Source organism: Opisthocomus hoazin, chromosome 19 (genome assembly GCF_030867145.1).
Source record: "Opisthocomus hoazin isolate bOpiHoa1 chromosome 19, bOpiHoa1.hap1, whole genome shotgun sequence".
Lineage (NCBI taxonomy): Eukaryota > Metazoa > Chordata > Aves > Opisthocomiformes > Opisthocomidae > Opisthocomus > Opisthocomus hoazin.
This window is the reverse complement of record NC_134432.1, coordinates 10340970-10351468: the sequence shown is the minus strand read 5'-3', so window position 1 is coordinate 10351468 and position 10499 is coordinate 10340970. Positions and strand designations below refer to the sequence as shown.

General features: G+C 50.3%; 1 protein-coding gene across 1 annotated transcript in view; it reads left to right on the top strand.

The window, feature by feature from the left end:
- Positions 1 to 7072: 7072 nt before the first annotated feature.
- Positions 7073 to 10499, top strand: part of BRINP1 (BMP/retinoic acid inducible neural specific 1) — a 94622-nt gene continuing 91195 nt past the window's right edge. The window contains exon 1 of the mRNA XM_075439509.1: positions 7073 to 7437. The gene's annotated coding sequence lies outside the window, so the exon portion shown is untranslated. The remainder of the gene's footprint in view (positions 7438 to 10499) is intronic.

Below are 10499 nucleotides of genomic sequence, written 5' to 3'. Positions count from 1 at the left end.
TTGAGTGTCTATGTGCAGAATTCATTGCTAGCAACCAAAAAACAGTCGGCTCTAAAGACTGAACCTAGGGTGTGAATCTGCTGTAACAGCACTGGGACGCTGGGGGTGATGGTGCTCTAGGGGGGACATCTGGGCTGGTTCAGAGCTGCCATGGACAAATAGATACCAAGAGGGGAAAAGAGAGGAAATGAGAACCTGCAGGATCCCCTAGACTGAATTTCTGCCTCATGTTCAACCTGCTCCTAAAGAAATGCAGTAAATGAAGTGTTTGGTATGGAAAGCTGGAACATGCTGGTACCAGAGCATGTCTGGACAGCGGGAGGTGAAGAATGTAGGCAAAGTTCATTGTTAGTAATGTTACCGTTAGCAGGGAAAGGTAGCAGCTGAGTTCAGGACTGCTCAGGGAGAGGTGTGCATACACAAAGTAAGTAGCAGTCTTTGCTTTGGGAAGCATCCAAATAAAATAAAAACCCCACCTTGTTTATATACACTCTTTAACATGCTGCTTGGGGAACTGTGGCATAAAAAGCTATGTCTAAACAGTCTGGCAGCTGTGTTTCTGACTACGCACTAAGGTCTTGGTCCTAGGCACCTGAATAGGCTTCACCAGGACTCATTCTTGTTTTACTTGACTCTGTTTCTGGAGACAGATTGCTGAATATTTTGGTTTGTCCTTTCCTGCTCTGACCACTAACCAGAATAGCCTGAGAGGCTTTGTTTATGTGGGAGTTTTGCAAAGCACTGAGCTGTATGCCTTTCAACGTAGTTCCTGAAAATTGATCACATCAACTTTTTCTTAACAAGATGAGAAGTCCTGATTGTACATGAGCAATAACCCTGCTCAAGGCATGTGGTTACTGTATGGTAACAATAACCCCACTTCTCACAGTGCCAGTATACATCAGCTATCGCTCTTGTGACTCGCTGCATACCTGAGGCAAAGTGCAGTTACCTCACAGTAGCAGCATGCTCTAAAACATGTCATTCCTTAGCGATTCAAATTCTCTCCTGAATAAATAATAAATGATACCCAGGGGAAAAAAATAAAAATTACTTCTTCCTCCTCTTCCTCTACCCAATACTTGCCAGGTATATTGGCTTGTGCATAGATAATGATGATAGTCCATTCTGACCTAGACTACTGTTCATGAAAAAGTACCATCTGGCTGCATGAGTCTGTCGTAAGGTGCTGGACTCCCTGCCCTAGTGATGTGGATCCTCAAGCTCCAGAAAATGGAATTTACACCCTTTGTTTTGTGGCAGATAGCCGGGTGGCTTGGTCATTATTTATAATCCAGAGATAAAAAGACAGCAATGAAACATCTTGCGCCATCCCTTTCAGAAGCTGAAAAAAATTGCCCATACAGTTGCAGTATATCAGCATCAATTCAATGGGCATGCAGTTGGATGTGTATACGTGCTGTGACTTGTTTTTATGCTGTGGGTGGTGCCGTTCTTCTGTACTAACATCCGATCATGCGACCTTAGCACGGCCGTGCTAGATGTGTGCTGGCTTCTCTTGGGTAGATCAGAAAAGAAGCACTGACCCTCTAACCCTCATTGAAGTGCTTCAGAATTAGCTTAGAAAGACCATGGATGACAATGTCTGTCCACTTCCTCCAGCAACCCCTGTTAATCAAACTAAGATATCTCTTTCTCATGCCTGCTTCATAAACATTGAGAGATATCAGTGCCTCTTGCTTTGCCATCTCCATTGCAGTGAAAATTTTGGGGGGTCTGAGAGATGTGAAACAGATGCAAGAATATAAATATATTGAAGTGAGGAATAAAGGGGAAAAAAAAGCTCCACTGAACGTTCTAGTTCCTGCATTTGACTGCATGCGGATTTGTCTACCAACGTTTTTTTGAGTGGTCTGAAGTGCTGAGTGATTGCAGATAGAGGCAGAGTGAGGCTTGAAGCCTTCTGTGCAGTGCACAGCTCATGATGGGTTGGGAGTTACAAGTAGTTCCCTTTTGAAAGCCTTAGTCCAAGTTCAGAAGGAAACTAAGCTGCAGGTGATGAATACTGATGACTTGCACTTGGTACCAGACAATAGTAACAATAGTGAATATGAAAGACTGCTAATAAAGAGGATGGATTTGTGACTAAGATGGAAAAATCAGCAGATATGGGTTCATTTGCTTGCTCTTCTGTGCACCTCAGCAAGCTCCAGAGGAAAGTATTCAACTCCTCTAGTTTCATCCCTCTAAAATTTAGGAATTAAGTCTAAGCTGCTGATTTGTTTCCCTTTAGAGTTAACACAGAGATCTAATTTCAGAAGAAAATCCATCCCGTGTCAAAGATAGTGTCTAAGATAACAAGAAGGCTACAACCTCAGTGTTAAAATTGCCCCTTTATGTTAACTGGAGAGAACATTTAGACAAATACCTGAAACCAAATGCTTGGCCTGTTGTAATTCTCCATAAATTCAGTGGATCAAAGGATTAGTTTTGTGTCAGTTATCCTTGGTGAGGAACCTTCATATCAGTGATGGCTGGGAAACAACCAGTTCTCACTGTTCTTTCTGGTCACTACATTTTCCTAGAACAGATCTTATAATGGTCGCTGTCTTACTTCAAGCTTCAATGAGAGACAAACCACTATTATTTCTTTTACGTGGGACATCTGCTTCCTACCTAAGACCAGTAGCAACAATACCAAAAAAGCTCATCAGAAAGCTGGATCTCTGCAGACGGAAAATCTCCTGCCGCATTCACCAGAGGCTCACCATGCTCAGAACAAGTATCCTGAAAGGTGTGTGTCTAGGACACCTGAAGCTCAATTTTGAAGCTGTGGCATTTCTTCCTTTGTTTGTTTGATGCTAGAAAGGGATTTATCTCAAAAGATAAATTTGGGATATCTTAATTTAGGAGCAGTGCAAAGGTGGAGCTGCACCTGCTTGGAAAGTTCAGTGATTTCAGAATGTTTCAGGCATCTAGAGCTGCGCTGAGGATGATTCCGTTTAATGTAGAGGAAACCAGCTATCAGAAACTCCTTTCAGAAAATCAAACAAACAAAAGAGCCAAACCCACAGTTCCCAACTGTTTCTTCCTGCTCTGCTGGGACCTGCTAAAGTTTTTGCTTATCTTGGAAGGGGGTTCCAGCCTTCCCCCCAACCCCTGCTCAAGCCTTGACTGTCAGCCCTGTCTGCATTGGGGATGGTGGAAACAGCCTCTGCTAGCTCTTGCCTCTTAGCCCTGACGTTTCAGCCCACTCCCACACTTCTTCCCGCTGTCCACCAAAACAGCCTGGTATTTGTCTGGCCACGCAACCCTTCATATCACCCTTCTATGTGTTAAGGGACACCAACAGCAAATGAATATGGTTGGTGCTTAGGAGCCGGATATCTGTGCAACCAACACAAAGCACAGTTTAAATAAGATCACTGCTTACTGTGATACTGTTTGCAGAGGAGAAAGAGGAAATACATTTCACGAGAGACTGGAAGAGCAGCAGAATATCAATACAATGCTCACAAAGCAAGTGTAATCCATTTTTAGCCTGTAATAAACAATGAAGTCTGCAAAACCTTGACAAGAATACATTCTGCATCCTCAAGGAGGGCAACACAGCAGGATACATGGAAAGAAGTAGTTTGCCAGTAGCAGGAGAAGAACTCGGAGAAGGGTCTGATTATCTTTCCCAACCCATGGCACTCAAGTGAGTTTTTGCTGTAGAATCACAAATAAATGAGATTTACCTTGTGCAGTCGGCACATACAGCTCCTTTTGTACTAGGAAGTGACATTTTGTAGTGGATTGGCTGCAACAAAGTTAATGATCTTCATAGCAGCACATATGGTTCTGTGTTTTAGATTAGTGACCAAAGTAACCCTGATAGCACACTAATGTTTTAGCTATTGCTGGATAGTGCTTGCACAGTGTCAAGGCCTGCTCTGTTTCTCACTCTGCTCCCCCAGTACATAGATTGGGGGGTGCGCAAGAGGTTGGGAGGGGGCACAACCAGGTGGATGACCTGAACTAACCAAAAAGATATTCCATGCTGTAGAACTTCATGCTCGGCGTTAAAGAGGTAAAAAAAAAGGGTTGAGCCATGTTTTGCTTGGGAACCATCTGGGTATTGGTCTACCCATGGGAGGTGGTGAGTGACTACCTTATTTGTTACGAGTTTTTTTCTTCCTCTCATTTTCTACTGCTTCTTTGATTATTAACAAGTTTTCTTTTGGCCCCCAAGTTTTCTTGCTTTTACTGATCCTTCCCTCTCCCCCATCCCACTGGAACAGGGGTGGAACGGAGAGAGCGAGCGGCTGTATGCTCTTTAGTTGCATACTGTGGGTAACCCACAACACACTTGGAGCACACAGTGGAAACCCATTTTCTCATTTTTGTGGCAGCTGTTATGTGAACAACATGGACACTTTTCTCTGCTTTCTCTCCCACTTTCATGTGAAGTCTTTCTAAACTTCTAGTAGATAGTCCAAGTTACTGTTTCCCCATCCTTGCCACTGCCATACCTTTTTTTTTTTGGCCTAGTGCTTGTGGGACACTGTCCTTTTTACCATGTACGTTGTGGATTTCTGTTCTCCTTCACATCCTTCCTTGATTGACTAGTTTCTCTTCAAGGGAAGAATATTATAGTGTTAAAAAAAACCCTAAGCATTGTTTTTAAGACAACTGTTGAAAGAGGGGAAACAAAGCCGTGATGATTTGAACATCCTAAAATTGTTATTAACTCAAAAAAAGTCCTGACTGGAAGGAGAAATAAAAATTCTTGTTCAATGGAGCTTTGCTGATTTGGGGTGAAGATCCAGGCTTTGTTCATTACAGGGAGGAGGTGAGCTGAAATATTGAAGACTAAAAAGAAGAGGTCACTGAAAAGAGAAAGCTACTGAAGTGAAAAAAATTTGTTTTTAAAAATGGCATCCAGAAACCTTATCTTTGACACATAAAAACAGACACATAGCTAAATATGCTGTAACCTGCTTAGGTTTCCAAAGCAGCAAATTAAACCAGTGGACTATGCAGTGAGTGTCCATTCAGATGAGCAAAGCTCATTGAACACAACAATACTGTAAGAGAACATGTTGAATACTCAATGCACCAAATAATCCTCTTTTGATACAGAGACAGTGAAAGCTTTTGGGAAAGAGGCGGCAATAGTTTGTTTATGAATTGGGGGAAAATAGAGAAAACATTGTGGGACAGGAAAATGATGAGCAAAACTACCCTCTTCACTTTATTTTACATTTTCCTCTTATTATATTTTTGTGATATTCATAGCAATTCTTCTTTCCAGGCAGGACACCTGTCCCAAGAGTTTGTTGACCCTGGCTTTCTGAAAGAAAGTGTCACTTTGTGGAGAATATTTGAGTTGTTCTCTAGGTCTGTGAGAACTTTGGGTTCCTGAAGAATATCATCTCGCCTGTTTTCTCTCAGTCCGTTTTTCCCAGGAGTAGGAAATATCAGGCTGGGTGGTGCCACGTCCTCCTAGACACATTCACACAATAGCCTTCCCAGAAGTAGTGAGGAAAGAGACCCAGTTTATTGTGTTGGATCGGTAAATCCCATGTGACTGCAGTGCTTGTTCATGGAGCGTTTGCTTTGATTTCAAACAAGCTCACGTAGGACAGAAGGATTCCTCTTCCATTTCTGGTAAATGTCAAGAGCACCAATGAAAGAACACACTAGTGAGAACCCCAAACATCACTTCTTTGTTTAAACAAGTGCTTTGCAGGCAGATGTTCTAAGACCTGATCCCTCAAACTTCTCTGCTGTGGTGTAAGCTATTCCTCTGTGGCCTTTTACCAGGGGAAGCTGTAAGAATCATTTCAGCTTTTTATTTGATCCAACGTGACAGAATCAGGGGTGGCTTACCAGGAAGTATGCTTTGCGGCTGAACAGTCACTTGGAGAAAAGTAAAACTCGGGAGCTTTGGGTAGCCTGCAACTGAGATAAGCTAAGCTTCAGCCCTATCAGAACAGCCTGGAGTTTAACCAAACAGCTTCTAATTCTGCTTAGGCAAGATTTGCTGAAGATTTAGCTTAAGACAATGTTCTGTAGCCACAGGGGATGGGTGAGAGAAGGACAGAGTGTCCTTGCAGGCCAGAGCAGGGGGATGGAAGGAGGGCGTCTCCCTTTGCCCCGTACACCCTGCACAAGGCGCGTGTTTATTTTTTTCCCTTCTGCCGGCACAGCGCGGCTGGCGACTGACTTGTCTGAGGAGTCCCCGGCTGGAAACCTCGCAGAGCGCCGGGGCCTGCGAACCGCGCTGCCTGCGCTGGGCTGCCGAGGTCTGTCCGGGTGCGCCGCGCCCTTGAGGCACCCTCACCTTCCTCCGCCATCCCAAACCGAGCCCGGCCGGGTGGGACTTTTTCCCTCCCTCGCCGGGCGGACCCAGCCGAGCAGCCGGGCCGGGAGGTGCCGCGAGGGGCTGCCCGCTGCCTCCGGGGGCGGGGGCGGCGGAGGCTCGGGCGGGCGCTGTCCTCGGTGCTGAACCGCGCTCGCACGGCGGGGCTTGGGGGGGGGGCGGAGCGGCTCCTTCCCTCCCTCCCCGTGGGGAGATGGGAGCCCCCCCAGTGTGGAGCTGGGTTGGGGGGCAGCCTGCCCTCCCTGTTCCCCCCCTCCCCCATCAGCTCCCGGCTCGGCGGATCGAGCCCCGTGCTGCCTGGTTGCGGCGAGGAGAAAATCGCGGGGGGGGAGGGGGGAGAGGTAGAAAAAAAATATTTATGGAATGGCTGGAGGCTGCCCGGAATCGCAAGCAGTCCCGCTGCAGCCTTCTCCCCAGATCCGAGGGACAGGCAAGTTTAGATCCCCACGCAGCCCAGTCCAGCGGCCCTTCCCGGTCTCATCCTCCCTTCCCACGGCACAAGCTCCGTCTGGCCGGAGCTTAAGTCCCTCCTTTTTGCCCCCTTCCCCCCTCCCTAATTATGTGCAAAACACTTCTTAGAATAAAATGGCCAGGCTGGGGCTCCTCCCTGCTTTCCTCTTCCCCATTCATCCTCTCCAGATCGCTCCAAGCCCCTCCCTCGGCGGCAAGCCCAGCCTCTCGCTTCCCTCCTGGAGCCCTTTTCATTTTTATTTCTAACCCCCTCTCCATTCTCCCTGCTGCCTCTGCTCCTTCCCCCGATGGCTACGAACTGAGCAGCAGAAGAGAGGGGGGGGGCACAGAAATAAGGGAAGGAGGGGGGGAGAGGAAAAGAAGTAAAGCAAGAAAAAAGGAAGAGGGTGGGAAAAAAAGGAATTTTTTTTTTTTTTTTTTTTTGCCTCTGCCCTTAATGCCCGCGATCTGGATCAAGGAAGGGGATTTTCTGTCTGAGCATGAAAAGGACTGCTAGAGCCCCAGGATTTTCACGCCTGCATTATCAGCCCAGCACTCAGTATGCGAGCTGGACAGAGAAGCTCTCCCACAAGTTCCTACCGAGCCGAATAAAACCCACGGGCGACCAGGTCTCCTCCAGAGAGGGACGTTAGCATCAGGTAAGGCGAGCGCTGCGGCGATGCCCCGGCTGCGGGCCCCGGCTCGGCTCCCCCGTCCTGGCTCGGCCGCGTTGTGTAACGGCCCCCCCCGCGCACACGTCCGCCTCCGCGTTGCACCCCCGCCCTGGGCAGCGCGGAGTTACTGGGGGGGGGGGGGGGAAGGATGGCAGAAGTCCTGCAGCCCGGTTAGCCATTGCGCGTGTGGTGAGCGTGCGGCCGAGATTCGCCGGTACTGGGAGAACTGGGAAGAGTGGGAGCGCTGGTTCCTACTGGGGAAAGACGCAGCCCCTGGAGGATGCCCGGCAGTCGGGGCTCAGCCCCCCGGCTCGGGGCGGGTGGGAGGCAGCCAGGCTCCATCTGTATTCCGGAGTATCGATACGTCCCGGGGGGGGGACCGTCCCCAAGGAGATGGTGTCATCTCCACTTCATCCGCTGCTCCGTTTTCGCAAGCGACAAGCAAACCGCGGAGGAAAAAGGAAAGTCTGTCTCCTTGAATCCCACAGCGGGCTCATTGCCTCTACTTCTGGTGGGGAATGGGAGACGGAGGCAGAGCCGGAGGGGGGGGGGGGCAGCGATGGCGGTGGGGGGGTTGGGCTGCATCACACAGCGCAGGAGAATGGTTTTCCTCAGCGCTGCTTGCGAGGCTGGTGTGGGGCACAACTTTGCATTTTCCAACCCGGGGGGGACGGGGGGCATCTCCGTGTCATTACATCATTCCCAAGGTCCAGCACAGCCCGGGTCCAAAGACCCAGCGATGATCCAGAGAGCGGAGGGCTGCGGGTGTGAGTGTGGGTTCTGGCTGTGAAAAGTCCCCCTGTGTTTTGACTTGGGAGTGGGCAAGGGGAGGGGGTGACACTTCTTAGGCGCAGCCTCTTCGTGGAGAGAAACAAGCAGGGAATGAAATGCTGGCGGTCTTCACGTATGAATTTAGCCTGGTGATTGACATCCGCGCTCGGTAGGACAGAAGGGTCCCTCATGCTCTACTCTGGCTGCTCATCTGGGTGCATTAACATCATTTGTTAATGGTGGTAAAGCTGCTTTCCTGAGAGTTGTAGTGAAGTATTTGGGGGATGGTGAGAGGAGGAGGTAGTGAGTAAAAAGGAGATGAGGCTTTGGTGTTAGAAATACAAAAGGTTGGTTATTTTATAATTCCTTATAAAGGAAAAAGATTGATCAGATCTGCCTGTGAGTGACAGACAGACAAACCCGGGCTCTCTCCCTCCCACACACCACACAGACAAGCAGTCGTGGTCTCCCTCGCATGCGTGTACACGCTAAGCACACAGAACACACGCTGTCGAACTCGCACAGCCCGCCCCATGCTTAAATACAACATCTCGGTCTCGCCCTCACACGGATGCGAGCACCTACTCGGGCTACACAGCCCCGCAGCTCCCCCGCGCTCAGACACGCAGGCTTGAGCTACACACCAACACACGCCGTAACGTGCAGAAATAACCGTGCTGATATTCTTACCATGCGAACCAGACATTCAGACGTTCACACGAGCTGACACATGCCGTCGTCTTCGCAGGTCTCTTGGTTGGTGGTTTGTTCCGCCAGCGTAGTCTTCTCCCTCGCAGTTAGTTCCAGGCATTGATTTGGGGTTTGTCTGACTCCGAAGCCCTTCACGACTCAGCAGAAAAAGCTCGCTACGTTTTGTGCGTCTGCGTTTGTTTTACTGCTATTTGCGTGTTCCCAGGACCCGGTAATGATTTCGCCTCTGGAAAGGTAGACAAGCAGCGGCCGGGGGACCAGGGGGATGCCCGTGGCAGCAGTGGCAAGCCCATACCCACCATTCCCGCTCTGATCAAGAGCTGGAGCCTGTGAGCATGGGAAGTGCTCTGCTAGAGTTGCCTTGCTTTTTTCCGTGTCTGTGAGCAAAACCACATATGTATCTATAGCGAAAACACCCACGGTGCGAGGCTCCATTCCAGTCTTACCCTGGGTCAGAGCAAAACTCTCCCATCCTTACAGCACAAACCCTCCTGTGCCTTTGCCAGCCCCTTTGATCAGAAACAGCATAGTGCGCGCAGGGGAGGTGATGTCACTGGCGTTAGATGTGTTTAATCAACACCCCCCGCTGACCTTCCTCCCCTTCCCCTCTTTCGATAGGGCCTAGTAAGGAGACTGTGCAGCCCTCCGAGAGCAGGGAGGTAATGAGGCCCACCCAAGTCCGTGTTAAAACTTTGGAGAGGAGGAACGCGTGGTGAATTGGCTCGCTATGGGTAAAAGGTGTCCCGAAAAGGATAGCGGAGAGCGTGTCGGTGTTCCCTCCTCACCTCCGCTGTTTACTACATCGGAAGTGTGCGTAAGGCTGATGCTACGCACTGCACGGGAGTGGGTCTGCCAGCAGACAATGATCCTTGTTGTCTCTGTAGCAGAAATAGTTCAAAGCCAAATCCTTCCGTCTTCGCTCGGCCAGGAGTCCCGCTGCCTGCTCGGGAAGGCACCGCGGAAACCGGCTCCGGTCGGGAACCGGCGCGTCCGTACGGGCTCCCTGCCCAGCTCCAGGCACGGGCGCGGGTTCCCAGAGGTCACCCAGGGCCTGGTCTCGCCACGGCGTTGACGGCTGATGCACAGGCGTTAAGCAGGCAGGAAAACAGAATTTTAAAAAATTTTTTAAAAACCCGCTAAAGCTCCGAAATGAAGGTGAAGAGCCCCAGAGCACCAGTACGGCACTGGGGCATTGGCCTCGCCACGCACCCCCCAGCGGGAGGGACCCCCCTGCTCCGCGCCGCGCTCCCCCAGCGCGCAGCCTCTCCGCGGGTAGGGCGGCCGCCGCCGTGCACCGGGAGGGGGCGCTGTGGCTCCACGCAGCGGCCCGGCGGGGGCGCGGAGCGGCGCGGGGGGGACCGCCCCCCCCCCCCCCATCCTGCCCCGGCCCCGCCGAGCGGGAGCCAAGCGCTAATAATAATAATACGGGGGCGGGGGGCGGGCGGGCGATAAATAACAACAGGGCTCTCTTCTCCGAGGAGCCCAGGTGCAGCTGAATGGGCTTGGGCCGGATCCTTTCCCGCTGGAGCGTGCGGGGGCTCTGCGGAGGATCTGGCCCGATTACA